This window comes from Anomaloglossus baeobatrachus, chromosome 1 (assembly GCF_048569485.1).
Source record: "Anomaloglossus baeobatrachus isolate aAnoBae1 chromosome 1, aAnoBae1.hap1, whole genome shotgun sequence".
Lineage (NCBI taxonomy): Eukaryota > Metazoa > Chordata > Amphibia > Anura > Aromobatidae > Anomaloglossus > Anomaloglossus baeobatrachus.
The window spans coordinates 435874974-435898838 of NC_134353.1; the positions used below are offsets into that span (position 1 = coordinate 435874974).

Sequence of the window (23865 nt, forward strand, 5' to 3'; positions counted from 1 at the left end):
TCCTGCAGCCAGGGCCCCCCCAAGGACTCCATGTGCCTTGCAGCCAGAGCCCCCCCAAGGACTCCATGTGTCCTGCAGCCAGGCCTCCCAAGGACTCCATGTGTCCTGCAGCCAGACCCCCAAGGCCTCCATGTGTCCTGCAGCCAGGGCTCCCCCAAGGACTCCATGTGTCCTGCAGCCAGCCCCCCCAGATCTTCCATGTGTCCTGCAGCTAGCCCTCCCCCAGGGCCTCCATGTGTCCTGCAGCCAGGGCCCCCCCAAGGACTCCATGTGTCCTGCAGCCAGCCTCCCCATGTACTCACTGATTTATAAAAAATAAACAAAAAAAAAAACAAGTACTCACCTCTCTTCTCCTTCCACTGCAGCTCTGTCCTCACCTTTGCTTGTTTCACCGCATCCCATCCTCACTTCTGTCCTCGTTCCCCCGTGGCTCCGGTCGGCGTCCTCCTGCGCTTTGTGCTCTCACCACACACAGCAGTCGCAAAGGAGTGATGTCACCGCAGGCACGGGGGAAAAATGATGATGCAAAGAGCGGCGCCGGCCACTCTATGCAATACCAAAGCACTGCAGTGTGCACGGTGACGGAAGCGCGGTGCGAAGAGTGACGGGAGCGCAGTGCGGTGAGTGATGGGAGCGCGGTGCGGTGAGTGACGGGAGCTCAGTGACGGGAGCGCGGTGCGGTGAGTGACGGGAGCGTGGTGACAGGAGCGCGGTGCGATAAGTGACGGGAGCGCGGTGCAGTGAGTGACGGGAGCGAAGTGTGGTGAGTGACGGAAGCGCAGTGACGGGAACGTGGTGCAGTGAGTGACGGGAGCGTGGTGATGGGAGCGCGGTGATGCCACTGGTGACACCAGGCAGGGGGGCCCGGTGTCAGTAGCGGCGACCGGGTTATATAGCGGCCGCCACGCATCGTAGTCTGCGGCAGAACAGTGCATCTCCTCTCTCACAGATAGGAGCGGACTGCTGATCTGCCGGGCGGCCGCGGGCTCCTAACCTCCCGGGCCCAGTCGCAATCGCGACTGCTTCGACCGTGGTACTTACGCCCCTGGCCGCATGCAACGCAAGGCCATCTGGCGCTAATACAGTCAATGGGGAATAAAACGGATCCAGCACCAGATCCGCTTTATCCGCATTTTTCCGGATTGTGCCTGATGGCTAAAAACGGATGTGTGAAAGCAGCCTAAGCTGGCCTTTTTTTCTCTTTCTATATATAGGTAGAATATATCAGTTGTAATCAAATGTTTATTAATAAAGCAAAAATATACTAGAAAACGTAAATTAAGCATATGTAAATTATTTCCATGTATCTATATCCATTCAAAAAAAGCAAAAAAACCGTAAGAATTTACTTCAAAATATGTTTTATTGGAGAATGCAGCAATACTAATTAGCTGGAATGTCTCCACAAAGAAGTGACATTGTGAGTACCATGCAAGTTCACTTATGCCGGTCAAGTTCCGATATTGGCCTCCTGGTTACCAATATGATGATGTCCCAAAGGGAGTCATGAAAATTGTTGACTATTAGATAATATATCAATGTTCACATAGTCAATCTGTGGAGATGATTTAAATGAATATCAAAGAAAGGTACATCCTGTTCAAATTAATTTCTTGTGTCTGGAATTCAAAATTCTTCTGGAATGCAAAAACTAGGATTAACCCAGAAAGCCTTTGAAGAGCAGCTCTTCATTTAGTCCTGTAGGGGCCACTCTATGTAAATTGAAGATCCACCTGGCTTCATTTTGTAAAAGCCACCTATGACATAAAGCCCCTACATTACCGATTCATTTTTGCAGACCCAAAATCCGGATATGTTCATGTCACTCTTGATGGTATGTAAGAAAATGTGCAGCAACTGGTGTAATAGGTTAACTTTTTTCATATCTGAAACCACTAGATTGATGGTTGAAAGGTGCTTTTGTGCCCTCTTCCTGAGTTCTTGTGAGTTCTGGCCAATGTAGACTTTATCACAAGGGCAGATCAGAGCGTACACCACATTTCTTGTTTTTTTTTAAACACAAATTTTATTGCAGTTTTCAGAATCATTATAACATTTGAACAAGAATAAATTCACCTTACCAATTTACCCACCCTTGTCTTAACCCACCCTCTTTTATTCCCACTTTATCCCCCCAACATTTTTAATACACAGAACACCAGGTATAAGTCGCAAAAGAACACACAGCTCCTCTATATTCTGATTCCCGTTTGAAGCCCTATTTCTCTGAAACCCTTGTCTCGCCCTACTGTTGTGTCTCTACTGCGTGTGTATTTTCAGCTTTCCCAATGTGCCTTGCAAGTCTCCCAGTAGATACCATTCCGTATTAGTGAAAGGAGATACCACTTTCCGTATTTCTGCAACTCCATACTGTTGTACTATAAATCTCTTCCATTTTTTAAAAAAGTTTCCCGTTAGTTCGTCCTTATTTCTTTCGGCTTCCAACTGTTCAATATTGAGCAGCTTTTTAATCTGATTGACCACCTCCTCCTCTGATGGAATAGATTCCTCGAGCCATCTGCGTAGTAGGGCCTTTTTCCCTATCATAGCAATATTATGAAAGAGTCTTGGAATCGTGGTCCCCCGTGTATCTCCTCCTCCTTCCTTTTCTTTAGTCCTGTGGTGGAAAATCCATAACAATGGGTCTAGTTCCATTTCCACTTCCCATACTTTTTCTATAAGTGTCTTCATTTTTCCCCAAAATTTCTGACTTTCTGGGCACTGCCAAATCCCGTGGTATAAGTCCGTTTTCGGCTGTTTACATTTGGGGCAATGTTCTATTTTATTCATAGTCTGCTTGGTAGGGATGTTAAAACCATAAATTGCTCTGTGCATTAATCTAAACTATGTGTCCCTCCAGCCCTCATTAATCACCTCCTTCCTCATCCTCATCCATCCCTGCCGTATCTTTTCCCCTGCCTCTGTATCTTTTAGTTGTCGTGCCCAGGCTCCCCAGACCTGGTCCGAGTGCAGTGGTACCAGTGCTGTTCTCAGATCTTGTTTTACAGTTAATGTATGATTTAAGGATGTGGTCGCTAGAATCCTGTGGATTACAGAAATGATTTACCACTGGGTGCGTATAAATACTACAATCACCGCAAGGACATGATCCCTTCAGGGTAAATACACGATTCAATCTCTGATTAGGTCTGGAAAAGAAGCTATTGACTGGTGCATCCCCCAAATTGGGGGTCCTGCGAGCTGTTAGCAAGGGATATGGGCTCACTACATTAGATGTTTGGGTGTCCAAGGTTAAGACCGGCCAATGGCTCTGGAGAATCTCTGTTATGATTTACTCCTGGCTTTCACATCTCTAATACAGGTCATGTTAGGGGTTAATCCTTCCTGCCTCTTTCTGAAGGTCAAGCCACTATATTATGGCACTGCATCTCTGCAACTAAGCCAGTGATATTTCCGGCTCTGCTGCATTCTGCTCGTGAGTAGAGAGAGATGAGCGAACCTCTAGAGACTCCAGTTCGTCTCGGTTCTTCGAACGGAAGCCGCGTTCGAGTTCGGTTCGGCGAGCCATTCGACGAACCTCTCGAACCCCATTGAAACCAATGGGAGGCAAACACAAACACATAAAAACACATTATAAATATACACATACAGTTAATAAACATTGCCATAACACTTAACTGTCCCCGCGATGCGTCCTGCACTCTGTCTCCCGCTGCTTTTCCTTCCGATAATCGCTGTGTCCTCCCGGTAACCAGCACCAGCATAGGACCTATCGTGACGTCAAAATAGCCATGTGACCAGTCACGTGTCTATTATCTCTTTGGCTAGAGACTGGTCACATGGTTTTGACGTCATGCTAGGTCCTGTCAGTGCATCTCTCCAGTACGCGGTGATCGTGTGTGTATCTCAGTGTACCGGCGACATGCTCTGGCACACGGTCGACTCCCCGTTCTGCTTCCCCATTCCGTTATTCACCGGCTGCCACAGACGGTCAATAACGGAGATCACCGTTGCTATAGCAATGCGCCTGTCAGCGGTGACATCACCGTTTACAGGCAGCAGTTCTGGTCATTCACGGAGTGAAAAGACTGCACGGGAACAGCAGCGTCTTACCCCATGCAGCGCTGCTGATGTAGCAGAGCTGCATGGGTTGAAGGAGACAGAAGAGCAGGATCGTGGAGGGCTGACAGGGAGTAATAAACATGGAGTATCTAAGGCTATGTGCGCACTTTCCGTTTTCACTTGCGTTTCAGCTGCTTTTAGGTCCGTTTTGAACTGCAGCGTTTTCATACCAAAATGCATGCGTTTTGATTTTTCATCAAAGTCTATGGAAAATGTGGATTTCTTGTCCGCACTTTGCGTTTCCAAACGTGGCGTTTAATTTGCATATTTTGTGGCAAAAACCATACGTTCAAAGAAGCAGCAGGTCAATTGTTTTTGCCATTTTGGCTGCGTTCTACACCCATTGAAATCAATAAGTTGTAGAAAATCGCTGCCAAAATGTGAAGCAGTGCGCTTGCATTGCATTATTATTGCGATCCACATGTTTTTTTTTAACATAACAAAGGCAGGTCTTTCGGTCTCTCTCTCTCTCTGTCGGTCGGTCTCTCTCTATGTCTCAATCTCTCTCTCTGTCCATGTCAGTCTCTCCCTCCCCCCCTCTCTCGTACTCACCGATCCACGATCACTGGAGCGGCGCTGCACGGTGTTCATACTGTGGCGGATTCTTCTCTTTTGAAAAAGCCGGCCGCTCATTAATCCATCACATATTCCCTGCTTTCCCCGCCCACCGGCGCCTATGATTGGTTGCAGTCAGACACGCCCCCACGCTGAGTGAAAGCTGTCTCACTGCAACCAATCACATCCACCGGTGGGCGTGTCTATATCGAGCAGTAAAATAAATAAATAAATAAATGAAAAAAAATGACGTGCGTTCCCCCCCATTTGGATACCAGCCAGGGTAAAGCCATACGGCTGGAGGCTGGTAATTTCAGGATGGCGAGCTCCACGATATGGGGAGCTCCCCAGCCTAACAATATCAGCCAGCAGCCGCCCGGAATTCCCGCATCCATTAAATGCGAAAGTCCCGGGACTTTACCGGCTCATCCCGACTTGCTCTGGTGCGGTGGCAAACGGGGTAATAAGGAGTTAATGGCAGCAACCCATAGTCCTAGGTTAATCATGGCAGACGTTTTCCCGAGATACCTTCCATGATGAACCTGTAAGTTAAAGTAAATAAACACACACATCCAAAAAATTCTTTATTTTGAATGAAAGACAAAAAACACCCTCTTTCACCACTTTATTAATCCCTTAAAAACACCTCCATGTCCAACGTAATCCACGCAAGGTCCCACGATGCTTCCAGCTCTGCTACATCGGAAGCTGACAGGAGCAGCAGTAGAACACCGCCGCTCCTGTGAGCTCCATGCAGCAACTGAAATGAGTCGCGTGATCAGCTGAGCTGTCACTGAGATTACTCGCGGCCACCGCTCTCATGTAGAGGACTGCAGCTGTGACCGCGAGTAACCTGAGTGAAAGCAAAGCTGATCGTGTGGATCACTGCAGTCACTCAGGGGATTTGCGATCACAGGTGAGTCCTTCACGTGTGACCACAAATCAAGCCGCGGCACACGCACAGAGCTGCGGGATCACAATGAAGTCGGGTGAAGTTCATCCGAGTTCATTCTGATCGCGCGGCACTGTCCCGCAGCCAGCCATGACAGTGACAGTGCGGTCCCACTCGGCTTTGCTGCAAGTCTATGGGGATGCTGCAGAGCTGAGTGGGTGCGTACTGTGAAAAATGTGCATTCTGGATGCTTTTCCCACTCTGTCTATGGCAGAGAAAAGATCCAGAACGCATTAATTCTCTCCAGGAATGCCCGCACTTTGCGTTCTGCAGAATGCGTCTCAGAACGCAGTTTTTTTTAGCTGCATTCTGAGACGCACACGCAGTAACTTTTTCGCTGCAGAATTGAACTGCAAAGTGCGCACATAGCCTAAGTGTGTCTGTGTATTTATTTCTATTAAAGTATTTTTTCTCTCTGTGGTGTCTTTTTTTTTTTAACCCTTTATTGGAGATTCTTAATGGTGGGTTCAAACTTGCCTGACATTAAGAATCTCTGACTTAATACTAGCTAGTAAAACAAAGCTAGTATTAACTCATAATTACCCAGCAAGCCACCCGGCTCCAGGGCTGTTGGAAGAGTTGGATACAGCGCCAGATGATGGCGCTTCTATGAAAGCGCCATTTTCTGGGGCGGCTGTGGATTGCAATTCGCAGCAGAGGGGCATAGAAAGCTCGGGCTAATCTGTGCTGCAGATTCCAATCCCCAGCTGCCTAGTTGTACCTGGCTGGACACAAAAATGCCCACGTCATTTGTTCTTTAATTATTTCATGAAATTCATGAAATAATTAAAAAAAACGGGCCTCCCTATATTTTTTGTTCCCAGCCAGGTACCAATAGGCAGCTGGGGGTTGGGGCCGCCGTACCTGCCTGCTGTACCTGGCTAGCATACAAAAATATGGCGAAGCTCATGTCATTTTTTTGGTGGGCAAAAAAACTCCTGCATACAGTCCTGGATGGAGTATGCTGAGCCTTGTAGTTCTGCAGCTGCTGTCTGCTCTCCTGCATACACTAGTGAATGGAGCATGCTGAGCCTTGTCGTTCTGCAGCTGCTGTCTGCTCTCCTCCATACAGACAGACAGCAGCTGCAGAACTGCAAGGCTCAGCATCCTCCATTCAGGACTGTATGCAGCAGTTTTTTGCCCCTCAAAAAATTATGTGGGCTTTGCCATGTTTTTGTATGCTAGACAGGTACAACAGGCAGCTACGGGCTGCCCCCGACCCCAGCTGCCTATTTGTACCCGGCTGGGAACCAAAAATATAGGGAAGCCCTTTTTTTATTAATTATTTCATGAATTTAATGAAATAATTAAAAAACAAATGATGTGGGCTTTGCCATATTTTTGTATGCTAGCCAGGTACAGCAGGCACCTACGGGCTGCCCCCAACCCCCAGCTGCCTATTTGTACCCGGCTGGGAACAAAACATATAGGGAAGCTTATTTTTTTTAATTACTTTACTTATTACATGAAATAATTAAAAAACAAATGACGTTTGCTTCGCAATATTTTTGTGTCCAGCCAGGTACAACTAGGCAGCTGGGGATTGGAATACACAGCACAGGTTGGCCTGAGCTTTCTGGACCCCTCTGCTGCGAATTGCAGTCCGCAGCCGCCCTAGAAAAGGGCACTTTCATAGAAGCGCCATCTTCTGGCGCTGTATCCAACTCTTCCAGCTGCCCGGGTGACGGGTGGCTCGCTGGGTAATAATGGGGTTGGAACTAGCTGTATATTATCAACTGGCCCTAAGCCCAAACTTCATGGTGTCATGCCAATATTAGACATGGCCACCATGAATTTGTAGTACCGATAAAAAAAAACACAAGATGAAGAAAAATATTTTTATTATCAATAAAACACAACACAATTAGTGACTCCATCTTTATTGAAATAAGATCCCCCCTCCGCAGTAATCCTGGGTCAAGGGTCCCGCGCCATCCAATCTGGATCCAATATCATCTGATAGGTTTGCTGGAAGGCAAAGCGATCAGATGATGTGTCAGGTTCAAGGGCCTGAATCACATGACACAGCAGCTGATTGTATAAATGGCTTTTATACAATCAGCTGATGCATCAGTACAAAAAAAAACAACAAACTACACACTTCAGTGCAGATTCCTGTCCGACAGCATCAGCTGATAGTTTAGCCGGCCGGGCGGAAAAAAGCTGGCCTCACCGCTCGACTTATAGTGTCAGCTGATTCCGTCAGGTGACCGCATCAGCTGATCATCGCTAGGTCTGAGAAAGAGAGAGAGAAAAAAGAGAAAGAAAGAGAAAGAGAGAAGAGAGAGAGAAAGAAGAGATAGAAAGAGAGAAAGACTAGAGAGAGAAATGGAGAAAGAAAAGAGAGAAAGAAGAGAGAGAGAAAAAGAGAAAGAAGAGAGAGAAAGAAGAGAGAGAGAAAGGAGTGAAATAAAGTAGAGAGAGAAAGGAGAGAGGGAAAGAAGAGAAAGAGAGAGAGAAAGAGAGAGAGAGAAAGGATAACGAGAAAGAGAGAGAGAGAGAAATAAAGGAGAGCGAGAAAGGAGAGAGAAAAGAGAGAGAGAAAGGAGAGAGAGAAAGGAGAGAGAAAAGAGAGAGATAAAGGAGGGAGAGAAAGAGAGAAAGGAGAGAAAGAATAGAGAAAGAAAGGAGAGAGCGAAAGAGAGAGACAGAAAGGAGAGAGAGAGGAGAGAAAGAAAGGAGAGAGAGAGAGAGAAAGGAGAGAGAGAAAGGAGAAAGAGAGAAAGGAGAGAGAGAAAGGAGAGAAAGAAAGGAGAGAGAAAGAAAGGAGAGCGAGAAAGAGAGAGAGAGAAAGGAGAGAGAGGAGAGAAAGAAAGGAGGGAGAGAGAGAAAGGTGAGAGAGAAAGGAGAAAAAGAAAGGAAAGAGAGAAAGGAGAGAGAAAGGAGAGAGAAAGAAAGGAGAGAGAAAGAGAAAGGAGAGAGAGAGAGCTCCTCCCCTCAGTGCATAATTAAATTATAATTATAAATATATTATATATATAATTTAAAATTAAAAAAAAAGAAATAAAATTCTTTACCGGGACTAGAACTCGCGACCTAATGCTTCTTAGGCAAGCACTCTATCCATTCAGCTACTGCTTCTAATGATAAAGATAGGCAGATTTGGTAATCTTGACTTCTGCATTGCTGACGCCTCTGCTGAACGCGCGATTCACTTGATTGCTACGTGGAGCTGATACAGAGCACTCGTGTTCTGTAGCAGAGCTGACAGTGTCGTGTGGATTAAGTTGGACCTGGAGGGGTATTTGAGGATTAATAAAGGGGTGAAACAGGGTGGTTTTTTTGTCTTTTATTCCAAATACAGGATTTTTCGCAGTGTGTTTTTCTTTACTTTCACTTTCAGTTTAATCATGAAAGGTGTCTCGGGGAGACGCCTGGCATGATTAAACTCATTATTACCCCGATTGCCACCGCACCAGTGCAATTCAGGATGAGCTGGGTAGAGTTCCGGGACTGTCGCATCTAATGGATGCGGCTATTCCGGGCGGCTGCTGGGTGATATTGTTAGGGTGGTGGGCTCCCCATACCGTGGCGCTCCCCATCCTGGCAATACCAGCCTCCAGCCGTGCGGCTTTATCCTGGCTGGTATCAAATATGGGGGGAACCGCATTTTTTTTTATTTATTTTTTTACTTTACTGCACGATTTAATTAAAAATTAAAAAAAAAAAAAAAAGCGCTATTCACTTCATTGCTACGTGGACCTGATACAGCGCGATGGTGTTCTACGGTGCTGCTACATCTTCAGGGAGCAGAGATGACAGTGTTGTGTGGCTTACGTCGGACCTGGAGGGGTATTTGGTGATTAATAAAGGGGTGAAACAGGGTGGTTTTTTGTCTTTTATTCCAAATAAAGGATTTTTCACTGTGTGTGTTTATTTACTTTCACTTTCAGGTTGATCATAGAAGCAAAACACACGGGAATCATACAGACACCGCAGGGGGGCATGAGGGGGTGACTCGGCCGGGCATGCGCACATCCAAATGCACTTATAATCCATACATAGGAAGACATCCTAAGAAATCACAGGTGCCATACATAGAACATAACATTATGTCGCAATTTTGCAATCACAGTCATATAACATATATAGATTCCTATGGCAGCCGGCATCATGCTGTTAAGGTCCAAGATGTAATTGTGTGGATATTCACAGACGATCTTTATATGGTTACAAGATGGATACTGCCAGACACAAAAAGATACAATATATAATCAACAACATGTGATAAAAACAATGATTAAAAAGATAAAAACACAGCAGAACCCACTATATTGATGATGGTGCAACAGTTTATAAGGACGAAAAACTCAAATTTTCATTGAGTCCCTTAGGACTCAGAGTATCGAGCGTCACAATCCATCTTGCCTCCCTCTAGGCTAGTATTTTTTTCATATTACCTCCTCTGATGCCCCCATATATAAGGTCGATCCCAAGAACCCTCAGAGATCGAGCATCACTGTCATGAAATTGTCTGAAATGTCGAGGCAAAGTTTTCAAAGAGGCCACATCCACCGCTGTCTTTGCTGCGCAAATGTCTCTCACGTGCTCTCAGACCCTCATCCGGGGTTCTGTTGAAGTGAGGCCAATATAGATTTTTGAGCACCCGCATGTGGCATAGTAAATGACATAAGAACTGCCACATGAAATGTATTGATTAATGTTGAACACACGGGTCCCATCACTGGATCTGAATATAGAGCACCGAGAGACATTCGCACACGCAAGACAATGACCGCATGGATATGACCATGGGGGGAAAACGGGTTGAGTTTGGCAAAATACAGTTAGGAAATGTACCTTGTTGGGCAGTCTCCTGCGCATTCAAAAGATCCTCCAGAATGGCCACAGATTCCCTTTCAGCTGCTGTTTCCAGCACAGGTACGTCATTGCCTCTATTGTGTAGCTTCCTCAGCAACAATTTGCGCAAAAAGAGATTCAAGTCTTTCATGGCTAGGAAGAAATTAAAGTTATTAGTAGGAGAAAATGTAAGGCCTCGAGAGAGCACTTCAATTTGACTACTGGTGAGGGAATGATCTGACAAATTAATCACCTGCAATACATCTTTTTTCTGACCAGAGCTCCCCTTATTCAGATTTTGCTTGGGGTTCTGGGTCTGTCGATTTTTAGTCCTTGCAGGTAATGTTCTTAATTCATAACCCCCGCCAGCAGTCGAGGAAGTGTATTCCTGGAAATTTTCTTCAGAAGTGAATGATCTTATGGATGTAGACCTAGACCTAGACCTCGAGTTATTCCCAGGCCCCCTACCAGCTCTGTATTGGGATGTTCTCCATCTATAGACTTGATTGCTAGTGAGGTCATTTAAGTCTCTACGAAATTTCTTAGGTTTCAAGTTCCTAATATCTCTCTCCCATTGAGAGACTTCCTTTTCCACGTCCTCATCAAATTTGCTTAGGACATCACCAGATAAGCTACTACTGATTGCTACTTGTAATGTTTCCAACTCTATTTCCAAATCGGCTAAGTTAGATTCATTGAGAGCAATCAATAAATTAATAAAACCTATTGAGCATGTATTGGCCAGCTGCTCCCAGTTTTTCTTAAAGCCCTCATCTTCAACAGGGAAAGAAGGTGACACATGAATCCTAAGTCCCCTACAGATTAGATTCTTTTGTTGATACTTCTCCAAAAAGGCACAATTCCACCATAATTTGGTCCTCTTATGGAGGAGAGATTTATATTTCATTATTTTTTCATCCAAAACTGTTGCATCATCACGTACTGACCCACCATCCTCCTTAAATGTGTCATGGATTTGGCGAAGCCACGTCTGGTCACGTGACCGAAAATTCATTTTGGCCATAGGATCAACTGTGAACAACTGTGAATAGTTTGGTGTCATCAGCAAAGACTGACACTTTACTATCAATCTCATCCACAAGGTCATTAATAAAGAGATTAAAAAGAATCGGTCCTAGCACAGATCCCTAAGGCACCGCACTGCTTACGATAGCCCATTTAGAGAATGTACCATTTATGACTACTCTATGTTTCCTATCTTTTAGATAATTCCTTACCCAATTGCATATAGTTTCCCCTAGTCCTTGCTTCTGCAGCTTCAGTATGAGGCTGTTATGTGGTACAGTATCAAATGACTTTGCAAAGTCCAAATAAATCACATCAGCTGCATTACCAATATCCAGGTTTGCACTTACCCCTTCATAGAACCCCAACAGGTTGGTTAGACATGACTTATCTTTCATGAATCCATGCTGTCTGTCAGTTATTATATTATTTTCTGCAATATCTTTTTGTATGTCATCCCTTAAAATGCCCTCAAAAACTTTGCATACTACTGATGTCAGGCTTACTGGACGGTAGTTGCCTGGATCTACCCTCTTACCATTCTTAAATATCGGTACCACATCAGCAATCCTCCAATCCTGAAGCACCAACTCTGTTACAAGCGAGTCTAAGAAGATGAGATACAGCGGTCTGTCGATTACGGAGCTCAATTCCCTCAATATTCGTGGATGAATGCCATCTGGCCCGGGGGCTTTGTCAATATTTAATTTACCCAGACGTAGGCGTACTTCTTCTTGTGTTAAATTAATTATATCGGGTGGTGAACTTTGATATTTCATTTGTTGAATGATCCCTGGTACAGTCAGTTACTTGGTGATCACAGATGAGAAGTGCCTGTTTAATATCTCAGTCTTTTGTTTGTCCTCTATACCTATCTTGTTATTATATTGTTATTATTTGTTTTTGGCATTAATGTAATTATAAAAGATTTTTGGATTTATTTTAATGTCATTGGCGATTTTTGTTTCAGTAGCTAATTTTGCTTGCGTGATTTCTTTTTTGCATTTCCTATTGATATCTTTATACTTCTGAAATGCTTTTTCTGTATTCTCAGCCTTCAAGATTTTAAACGCCCTTTGTTTTTGTTTTATTATACTTTGTACTGTCTTATTTATCCAAAGTGGTTTCTTTTTTTTCCTGGACATTTTATTACCAGAGGGTATAAGTATTTTACAGGACTCTAGGAGTATATCCTTAAACTTACTTAAACACCACCTTGGAGGTCCTGGACTTCAGCTTCTCTCCTAGTTCCCTGTAATCATTTTTAAGGACCTTCCGCCTGCCACTAACTTTGTCATTAGTATCAATGTGCACCATGACCACTGGGTTTTCCCCAGCCCCACCCAGCAATCTGTCTATCCGATCCACAATATGCCAAACCCGAACACATGGCAGAGAACACACTGTTTGGCATTCACGGTCTCGGCGACAGATGACCCTGCCTGTCCACCTAATTATAGAGTCCCCTACCACCAACATCTGTCTGGGCTTTGCTGCACTCCTATTTCCCTCCTTCCTACAGCAGTTGTTTTCCTTCTTGCTAGGAGCCACGTCCTGCTGTAGTGATCCTAGTCCTGGCCCTTCATTCCTAATATCAGCCAAACAGGCATATTTACTAGGTTGTGCTAGATCAGGACTAGACTCCCTGACACTTTTCCCCCTACCTCTTCTTCTAACTGTTACCCAGCCACCTACCTCTGGGTCTTGATCTTCACCACCTCCACCCTCCTCCATAGCACTGGCCCCAGCCAGAGAAAGCTCAGTGAGCTCTAAACTCCTCTCCAGGTTTGCATTGCCCCTGAGTGTTGCAAGCTGCTTATTTAGATCAGTTACCTCGCTTCCAAATATGTAACATGCTTGCATCGAGTGCAGACATATTCACCCTCGTTCAAGGCATGCATACATTTGACAAGATACACACCTGGTAGCATTGTCCATGGAGCCGCTATTAAATAAGTCTCCTTCTTGCTGAGAACTTCTGAACAATTGGGGATGTTTGTCGGTATTTGCTCAATGGGAGTGACCTTAAGGGAAATCTGTTTATGAAAAATAGCACAATGTCTCGAGAATCCATGTTGCAGGAATCCTATTCCTGCAGCTATTTTCACACTGTGACTACGCTATTATAGGAGTTGTGACTATCACAAGCCCTATAGATCAGTGTTCCTACATTCATTCCTATTGGTGTTGCCAGTTAAGACCCTATTGCGCTATTTTTCTCCACAGTCTCCTTTTTTATCTCGATTTCCTGCAGGAAACACATTTCAGAAAAGGCCATTTCCCGGAGATTAAGAATAAATACTTCTTCTGAAAAAAAAAAAAAAGAAGAAGAAATACTTTCCCAATTGGTATCATGCTCCGAAAATGACAACTAAATCTAAGGGGGTTAGCATCATAATACACAAAAACCTGCCGGTCAAGGTCTTGGGGCGGAGCTGAATGAAAATGGTCAATATATTTTCTTGAACCAGATCTACTCTGTGGCTATTTTTTATTTTCCAAATAAGGGCCAGACTGCATCAGGTCAGAGATACCTCAAATGAATGGCGGGCTTCTGGTGGCGACTTTAATCTAGTCTTGCATAGGATTTGGGACTCATCGACGGGTAAGTCGGCAATCTTCCCTGATCAGATTTCAACACTTAAGAGGGTGCTGTTTGAGATGCTGTTTCAGATGCGTTTGGTGGACATGTGGCGATTGTATGTACTATTCCTCCGTCCATAACTCTTACAGATGGATTGACTACATCTTGATCAGCCATCAGTTATTGATCTGGAGCCCCTCGGCCTTAATCGGCTCCATGACCTGGTCAGATCATGCCCCTATACTCCTAACCCTCCAACTACCAAGTACACATACAAGTGCCTGGCACTGGCGTTTGAACCCTAACCTACTTGCAGACAATGTCACCATAGAAGCGTGCAGCTATTTCTGATTTCTTAACTCATCACCAAAACGATAGGACTCCCCTACCGATCCAATGGGAGACTTTACAATGTGTGATACGGTGTGTCCTCATCAGAGAGGGCTCCAGATTGAAAAAAGAAAAGGCCTCACAGATTGAACTCCTCTTAAAATAAATATACACTTTAGAGCAATTGAACAAGCAGAACCCAATCTCGGAAACCCTCGTCAAGTGTCTAGATCAAAGTTATTCAAAGTATCGGGAAAGGATGCAGCAGTATTTTTATGAATTTGCTGACAAGTGCAGCGGGCCCCTATCTAGAAGCTTGCATCCCAGGATGCTTACCACATACATTCCGTCCATCCACTCTGACACCAACGTAAATGTTAATGACTCTAAACAGATATCAAACATGTTAAAAGAATACTGCAACTTCTTGTACAATATTAGAGGCCAATATGTTGATCTATCCCCCTCTGTGTTACAAGCAAAAATAGACAGTTATGTCCATGAAGCGCCACTGCCCCCTATCTCGGGCACACTCTCTTCTTCACTAGAGCAGCCCTTTACTGAGGAAGAGGTCCTCCACATTATTAATTCAACCCCCGCTAATAAAAGCCCAGGGCCCGATGGGTTTACGGACAAGTTCTATTAAAAATTTGTGGCCCAGTTGCTGCCTTTCTTAACCAAGGTTTTTAATACATTTCTGACACGAATTCCTTCCCTAAGCAGATGCTCGAGGCCCACATTACGGTCATACTGAAGCCAGGGAAAGATTCAAAGTTGTGCCCTAGCTACCACCCGATCTCCTTGATTAACATTGATGTTATATTTTTCTCAAAGCTCATTGCAGTGAGACTGGTACATAATGACCATGTGGGTTTTATTCCCCAAAGGAAAGCAAGGAACAATACGATTAGGTCCATGCTCCTCATTTCTCAGGCACAATGTCACTTAACGTGGAGAAGGCATTTGATCGGGTTGGCTAGTCTTTCCTACAAAGTGCTCTTAAACAGATCAATTTGGGTCCTGGCCTTTTTGGTAGGATCTTAGTATTATATAAGAATCCTTCAGCTGAAGTATGTTGCAACGTACATTTTTTGACCCTTTTGATATCTTAAATGGGACAAGGCAGGGGTGTCCCCTGTCTCCATTGTTGTATGCAATTGTTATGGAGCAAGGAGTCTTGCGAGGATAATTTGCATATTCCCAGTGCCTTCTGGGATAAGTGAAGAGTCACCGCAAGCTCAAGTAGAACCGGGTTTTGGCCGTTACAGCCGGAAGGAAGACTTCTGAAAACCGCGCGCCTAGCGGCGCGCTAATTTTAGCCTGTCTTCTTCATTGTGAGCGTGAGTGAGCAAAGTGTGAGCAAAAGTAAGTGTGAGTAGAATTGTTTGTATTTAGTTGTTTAATTACTTAACATTTGTTTAGTGCTATCCCCATTAGAAAATGTGCTCCACTGTTGCTAATGCGATCCAGTGTACATCTTGTCTCATGTATGCAGTCCTTGAAAAGCCGTTCGAGGGTGCATACTGTTGTTCGAGATGTGCGCAAGTTGCACATTTGGAAGCCCAGATACTGGATCTAAATGAGCAGCTGGCAACTCTGAGATGCATTAGCAATATGGAAAGGAGTTTGCTGCTCACTGAGCAGCAGCTTGCTGGGTCAGATGTGGGGGAGGATCGTAGTAGGGAGCGGCAGGACGGTGAGGTAGGTAGCTGGGTGACAGTTAGGAAGGGGGGTAAAGGGAAAAGTGCAAGGAAGGCTAGTCCTGAACTGACACACCCCAATAGGTTTGCAAACTTGGCAGATGAGGGGGATGTCATTACAGGGGTAGCATTGCTGCAGCAAGGCATGACCTCTGAACGCCAGAGGAGTGTCTGCTCCAGTAAGGGGGGGAATAGGAGTGCAGGGCAGGCAAGACAGGTACTGGTAGTGGGGGACTCAATTATTAGGGGGACACATAGGGCAATCTGTCACAAAGACAGGGATCGCCGAACAGTGTGTTGTCTTCCTGGCGCTCGAGTTCGGCACATCGCTGATCGGGTTGACAGATTACTGGGAGGGGCTGGGGAGGACCCAGCGGTCATTGTACACATTGGCACAAATTGCAAAGTTAGAGGTAGGTGGAAGGTCCTTAAAGATGATTTCAGGGAATTAGGTTGTAAGCTTAAAGCATGGACCTCAAAGGTGGTATTTTCGGAAATACTACCTGTGCCACGAGCCACACCAGAGAGGCAAAGGGAGATCAGGGAGGTTAACAGGTGGCTCAGGAATTGGTGTAGGAAAGAGGGTTTTGGGTTCCTGGAGAATTGGGCCGACTTTTCAGTTGGCTACAGATTCTATGCTAGGGATGGGCTGCATCTTAATGGGGAGGGTGCAGCTCTGCTGGGGCAGAAAATGGCTAGAAGGTTGGAGGAGTGTTTAAACTAGGAATGGGGGGCGAGGGTATTCACTTTATAGAAGGGGAATGTAGTGCAGATAGTGACCAGGGCACAAGTAATGAAATTGGGGGTGGTACGGGGGGAAGGGTTAGGACAGTTAATACAGTAAGCAGGAATACAGGTACAGAGTCATACGTAACGTGCATGTACACTAATGCCCGAAGCCTCACAAATAAGGTGGAGGAATTAGAATTAATATTGTTGGAAGAAAATTATGATATAGTCGGGATATCAGAGACATGGCTGGATGAGAGCTATGACTGGGCTGTTAATTTACAGGGTTATAGCCTATTCAGGAATGACCGTACAAATAAGCGAGGGGGAGGTGTGTGTCTATATGTAAAATCATCCTTAAAACCCATCCTGCGTGACAACATATGTGAGGGTACTGAGAATGTAGAGTCCCTATGGGTGGAGATAAGGGGGGGGAGAATAAATAATAAAATACTGATAGGGGTGTGTTATAAGACGCCGAATATTATGGAAGAGGTAGAGAATCTCCTCATAAAGCAAATTGATAAAGCAGCGAGTCTCGGAGAGGTAATTATTATGGGGGACTTTAACTATCCTGATATAAATTGGGGAACAGAAACTTGCAGTTCCAGCAAAGGAAATATATTTTTGATAATAATGAAAGATAATTACCTTTCACAAATGGTACAGGACCCCACAAGAGGGGGAGCACTACTAGACCTTGTACTAACCAATAGGCCAGACCGCATATCAAATATACAAGTTGGGGGTTACTTGGGGAATAGTGATCACAAAATAATAAGTTTTCATGTATTCTTTAGTAAGATGTCTAGTAGAGGGGCTACAAGGACACTAAACTTCAGGAAAGCAAATTTTAAACGGTTGAGAGATGATCTTAGTGCAATAAACTGGGATGATGTACTAAGTAATAAAAGTACACAAAGCAAATGGGAGACTTTTAGGAGCATCCTGAATAGGGCTTGTGCAGAAAATATACCCTATGGGAACAAACATGCTAGAAATAGGAGGAAACCCCTATGGCTAAATAGAGCTGTAAGGGAAGCAATAAAAGAAAAACAGAAAGCCTTAAAAGAATTAAAGAGGGTAGGTAGTGATGAGGCATTATATAATTATAGAAAATTAAATAAAATATGTAAAAAGCAAATTAAGTTAGCTAAGTTTGAGACAGAGAGACTCATTGCGAGAGAAAGTAAAAATAATCCTAAAATATTCTTTAACTACATAAACAGTAAAAAACTGAAAAGCGATAGTGTTAGCCCCCTTAAAAATAGTCTTGGTGAAATGGTGGAAGGGGATGAGGGTAAAGCCAACCTGCTGAATTACTTTTTTTCTACGGTTTTTATGCAAGAAAATGCCATGGCAGATGACATGACCAGTGATACCATAAATTCACCCTTGAATATTACCTGCTTAACTCAGCAGGAAGTACGCCGCCGCCTCGAAATCACTAAGGTTGACAAATCTCCGGGCCCGGATGGCATACACCCCAGAGTACTACAGGAATTGAGTTCTGTGATAGATAGACCATTATTTTTAATCTTCTCAGATTCCTTAATAACAGGGTCAGTACCGCAGGACTGGCGCATAGCAAATGTGGTGCCAATATTCAAAAAGGGGACAAAAACTGAGCCGGGGAAATTATAGGCCGGTAAGTTTAACCTCTACGGTTGGTAAAATCCTTGAGGGTTTCTTGAGAGATGCTATACTGGAGTATCTCAAGAAAAATAACCTTATGACAGAGTATCAACACGGGTTTATGAGGGATCGATCCTGTCAAACTAATTTGATCAGCTTCTATGAAGAGGTAAGTTCAAGCCTGGACCAGGGAAATGCAGTGGATGTTGTGTATATGGACTTTTCAAAAGCTTTTGATACGGTGCCACACAAAAGGTTGGTACATAAAATGAGAATAATGGGGATAGGGGAAAATATGTGTAACTGGGTTAAAAACTGGCTCAGTGATAGGAAACAAAGGGTGGTTATTAATGGTACGTACTCGGACTGGGTCTCAGTTCATAGTGGGGTACCACAGGGGTCAGTATTGGGCCCGCTTCATTTCAACATATTTATAAATGACCTTGTTGGGGGCATGCGGAGTAGAATTTCAATATTTGCAGATGATACTAAACTCTGCAGGGTAATCAATACAGAGGAGGATAATTTTATATTACAGGGAGATTTATGTAAATTGGAGGATTGGGCTGAGAAGTGGCAATTGAAGTTTAATGTAGATAAATGTAAGGTCATGCACTTGGGTAGAGGAAATAACATTTATGATTATGTACTTAATTGTAGAACACTGGGTAAAACAGACACAGAAAAAGACTTGGGTGTATGGGTGGATGGTAAACTTCACTTTAGTGGACAGTGTCAGGCAACTGCTGCCAGGGCTAATAAAATAATGGGATGTATTAAAAGAGGTATAAGTGTTCATGAAAAAAATATAGTTCTACCTCTGTACAAGTCACTAGTGCGACCGCACTTAGAATACTGTGTACAATTCTGGTCACCGATATATAAGAAGGACATAGCTGAACTGGAGAGGGTGCAGAGAAGAGCGACCAAGATTATTAGAGGAATGGGTGGGCTGCAATACCAAGACAGGTTATTAAACTTGGGGTTATTTATAGTTTCATAGTTTCATAGTTTTTAAGGTTGAAGGGAGACTCTAAGTCTATCTAGTTCAACCCGTAGCCTAACATGTTGATCCAGAGGAAGGCAAAAAAAACCCAATGTGTCAAATAAGCTCCAATGGGGAAAAAAATTCCTTCCTGACTCCACATACGGCAATCAGACTAGTTCCCTGGATCAACACCCTGTCATAAAATCTAATATACATAACTGGTAATATTATATTTTTCAAGAAATGCGTTCAGGCTCTGCTTAAATTTTACTAGTGAATCCCTCATTACAACATCATACGGCAGAGAGCTCCATAGTCTCACTGCTCGTACAGTAAAGAATCCTCATCTGTGATTATGATTAAACATTCTTTCCTCAAGACGTAGCGGATGCCCCCGTGTTCCAGTCGCAGGCCTAGGTGTAAAGAGATCTTTGGAAAGGTCTCTGTACTGTCCCCTCATATATTTATACATTGTGATTAGATCCCCCTAAGCCTTTGTTTTTCCTAACTAACTAACCCCAAGTTTAATAACCTGTCTTGGTATTGCAGCCCACCCATTCCTCTAATAATCTTGGTCGCTCTTCTATCTACCTGTAAGATTATGCTATTTATAACCTTCTATACTTTTGCTAACAAGAAATGCATCCATTCCTCTCTTAAATTCATTCAGTGAGTTGGCCATCACCACTTCCTCAGGAAGAGAGTTCCAGAGCCTCACTGCTCTTACCGTGAAGAACCCTCTTCTATGCTGATGTAGGAATTTTGTTTCCTCCAATCGAAAAGAATGCCCCCTTGTTCTTGTCATAGTCCTTGGTACAAACAGATCATGGGAGAGATCTCTATATGGCCCTCTGATATATTTGTACATATTTATTAGGTCTCCCCTAAGTCTTCTCTTTTCTAGAGTAAATAGACCTAATTTTGATAACCTTTCCGTGTATTGTAATGCACCCATTCCATTTATTATTTTAGTAGCCCGCCTCTGAACCCTTTCAAGTTCAGTAATGTCTTTCTTCAGCACCGGCGCCCAAAATTGCACACAATACTCCAAGTGTGGTCTGACTAGTGATTTGTACAGAGGGAGAATGATGTTTTCATCTCGTGCCCCCAGACCTCTTCTAATGCATCCCATCACCCTATTTGCTTTGGTGGCTGCTGCCTGACACTGGGCACTCCAATTTAGATTCTTATTCACTAAGATGCCTAAGTCTTTTTCCATGTCTGATTTCCCCAGCAGTTTCCCATTTAGTAAGTAATCGTAGCATCTGTTTCTCCTTCCCATGTGCATAACCTTACACTTATCTGTGTTAAACCTCATTTGCCATTTTTCAGCCCAATTCTCCAATTTACTCAAATCCATCTGTAGTTGCAAACTGTCCTCCTTTGTGTTAACTACCTTACATAGTTTTGTATCATCTGCAAATACTGATATTTTACTCTGTAAACCATCCACCAGATCATTAATAAATATATTAAATAGTAGGGGGCCCAATACAGACCCCTGTGGCACCCCACTAGTAACCCTGGCCCAATCTGAGTATGCGCCATTAATAACCACTCTTTGTTTTCTACCACTAAGCCAGCTACCTACCCATCTACACACATTTTCCCCGAGCCCAAGCTTTCTCATTTTACTTAGCAGTCTTTTATGTGGGACAGTGTCAAATGCTTTACTGAAGTCGAGATAAATGACATCCAATGATTCTCCTCGGTCCATGTGAGAGCTTACATCCTCATAGAAGCTGATCAGGTTAGTTTGACAGGAGCGATCCTTCATAAATCCATGTTGATATGGAGTTAAACAGTTATTAACATTGAGACATTCCATAATAGTATCCCTTAAAAACCCTTCAAACATTTTACCCACAACAGATGTTAAGCTTACCGGCCTATAGTTTCCAGGTTCCCTTTTGCACCCTTTTTTGAATATTGGTACCACATTTGCTAGCCGCCAATCCAGTGGAACAGACCCAGTTTCTATAGAGTCTTTAAATAAAAGGAATAGAGGCCTGTCTATCACATTACTTAACTCCCTTAATACCCGAGGGTGAATGCCATCAGGGCCTGGTGATTTGTCAATTTTAATATTACTAAGTTGGTTCTGCACTTCTTCCTGGGTTAGGCAGGTCATACTTAATGGGGCATTTACATGATCACTCTGCATTTCCCCTGGCATATGCTTTTCCTGTGTGAACACAGTTGAGAAAAAAGTATTTAAAACATTTGCTTTTCCCACATCGCTTTCTATGATTTTACCCTCATTATTCTTTAAAGGGCCAACACCATCAATTTTAATCTTTTTTCTGTTTATATAATTAAAGAATAGTTTGGGATTTGCTTTGCTTTCCTTAGCAATGAGTCTCTCAGTTTCTACTTTTGCTAAATATATTTGTTTTTTACACATTTTATTTTTTTCTCTATATATTTTTAATGCTTCCTCGCTATTTAGTTTGGAAAAACGAAGGCTTAGGGGGGATTTAATCACAATGTATAAATATATGAGGGGACAGTACAGAGACCTTTCCAAAGATCTTTTTACACCTAGGCCTGCGACTGGAACACGGGGGCATCCGCTACGTCTTGAGGAAAGAAGGTTTAATCATAATCACAGATGAGGATTCTTTACTGTGCGAGCAGTGAGACTGTGGAACTCTCTGCCGCATGATGTTGTAATGAGTGATTCACTACTAACATTTAAGCAGAGCCTGGACGCCTTTCTTGAAAAATTTAATATTACCAGTTATGTATATTAGATTTTATGACAGGGTATTGATGCAGGGAACTAGTCTGATTGCCGGATGTGGAGTCAGGAAGGACATTTTTTCCCCATTGGAACTTGTTTGCCACATTGGGGTTTTTTTGCCTTCCTCTGGATCAACATGTTAGGCTACAGGTTGAACTAGATGGACTTAGAGTCTCCCTTCAACCTTAAAAACTATGATACTATGATACTATGATACTATGGTTTGGCGGTCGAGCTACGGCACAACCCAGACATCAAAGGTCTACGTGTTGGAGGTGCCACACATAAAATAGCTGTTTACGCGAATGACCTACTAATTTTCATTACTGAGCCAGAGGTCTCCCTTCCCTCCATACTTAAAGAATTTGAAACCTACAGCCATGTACATAACTTAAAAGTTAATTTAACAAAAACAGAAATTCTTAATATAAACCTCCCATCGGACACTCCTTTCCGTTCAAGTGGGCCAACTCCTCATTAAAATATATATTATTTGTCTGTGGAAGAGAAAGCGCACATAGGGTCTTACCAGGTATGAGATTTCACAAATAAGGTGCCAAAGGCACACTCACCTGCTGAAGTTGTGTCAGGCACAACTCCTATTATACACATATATCAAATGGTGGTCAGCAGCAGCCCCGAAGAAAGGGTTAAAATAATTGGAATACAAGAGATCCAGGTTTAATGCTGCACAAGAAACCAGATGAATCCAAAGGTGTGTGATGAAATCCTTTTTTCTTTATTTCTGCAGGTCAACGCGTTTCAAAGACATATCCGTCTTCTTCATCAGGACAAAAGAAATAATATAGCAATGTCCACAAAATAGAAGTACTATATACACGCCTAAGATGTGCCACGTTTACAAATGTGAGTCAGCATTCCCATGACTCAGAGCCACGTGGGATGTGAAAAAAAGGGAAGAAAAAGGAGAAGAAAAAAAAGAGAGAAAGAAAGTGAGAAATAAAGGGGAAAAGAAGAGAAGTGAAAAAAAAATTCTAAAGTCACTTTCAATTTGTAAAACAAAATTAAAAGATTTCTAATGTTTTCAAATTGAAAGTGACTTTAGAATCTTTTTTTCACTTCTCTTCTTTTCCCCTTTTTTTTCTCCTTTCTTTCTCTCTTTATTTCTTCTTCTTTTTCTTCCCCTTTTTTCACATCCCACGTGGCTCTGAGTCATGGGATTGCTGACTCACATTTGTAAATGTGGCACATCTTAGGCGTGTATATAGTACTCCTATTTTGTGGACGTTGCTATATTATTTCTTTTGTCCTGATGAACAAGACGGATATGTTTTTGAAACGCGTTGACCAGCAGAATAAAGAAAAAAGGATTTCATCACACACCTTTGGATTTATGTGGTTTCTAGCCCAGCATTAAACCCGGATCTCTTTTATTCCCATTAATATATATAGGTACCAATCTTTCCGCGGCTCTAACCCAGCTCTACTTGCGTAATCATAGACCCCTACTTGATCGGATTAAAACAGATCTTAAAAAGTATGACAGAAGTAGCCTCTCTTGGTTTGGGAGGATTAACGTTCTGAAAATGGACGTTCTCCCCAAACTTTTATATCTTTTTCAGGCAGTGCCTATCCTCACCCAGTATTTTTTTATACGACTCAATAAAGCTTGTAATAGTTTTGTGTGGAAGTCAAACAGGCCTAGATTTGTCCATAGGCAGTTACCGAGAACGAAAAAACAAGGAGGCATGGGTTTATCAAATTTTAATCGGTACTATG

The 23865-nt window shown here is 43.3% G+C and overlaps 2 long non-coding RNA genes across 2 annotated transcripts in view; one reads left to right on the top strand and one right to left on the bottom strand.

Moving 5' to 3' along the window:
* LOC142294369 (uncharacterized) overlaps positions 1 to 23865 on the top strand; it is a 100928-nt gene that overhangs the window by 49603 nt on the left and 27460 nt on the right. The gene's annotated exons all lie outside the window — the stretch shown is intronic.
* On the bottom strand, positions 9695 to 13396 carry LOC142294358 (uncharacterized). The gene is made up of 3 exons (XR_012751300.1): positions 13338 to 13396; positions 10391 to 10543; positions 9695 to 9774 (listed from the first exon to the last, which is right to left on the bottom strand). It is a non-coding gene; the product is annotated as an uncharacterized LOC142294358 (long non-coding RNA).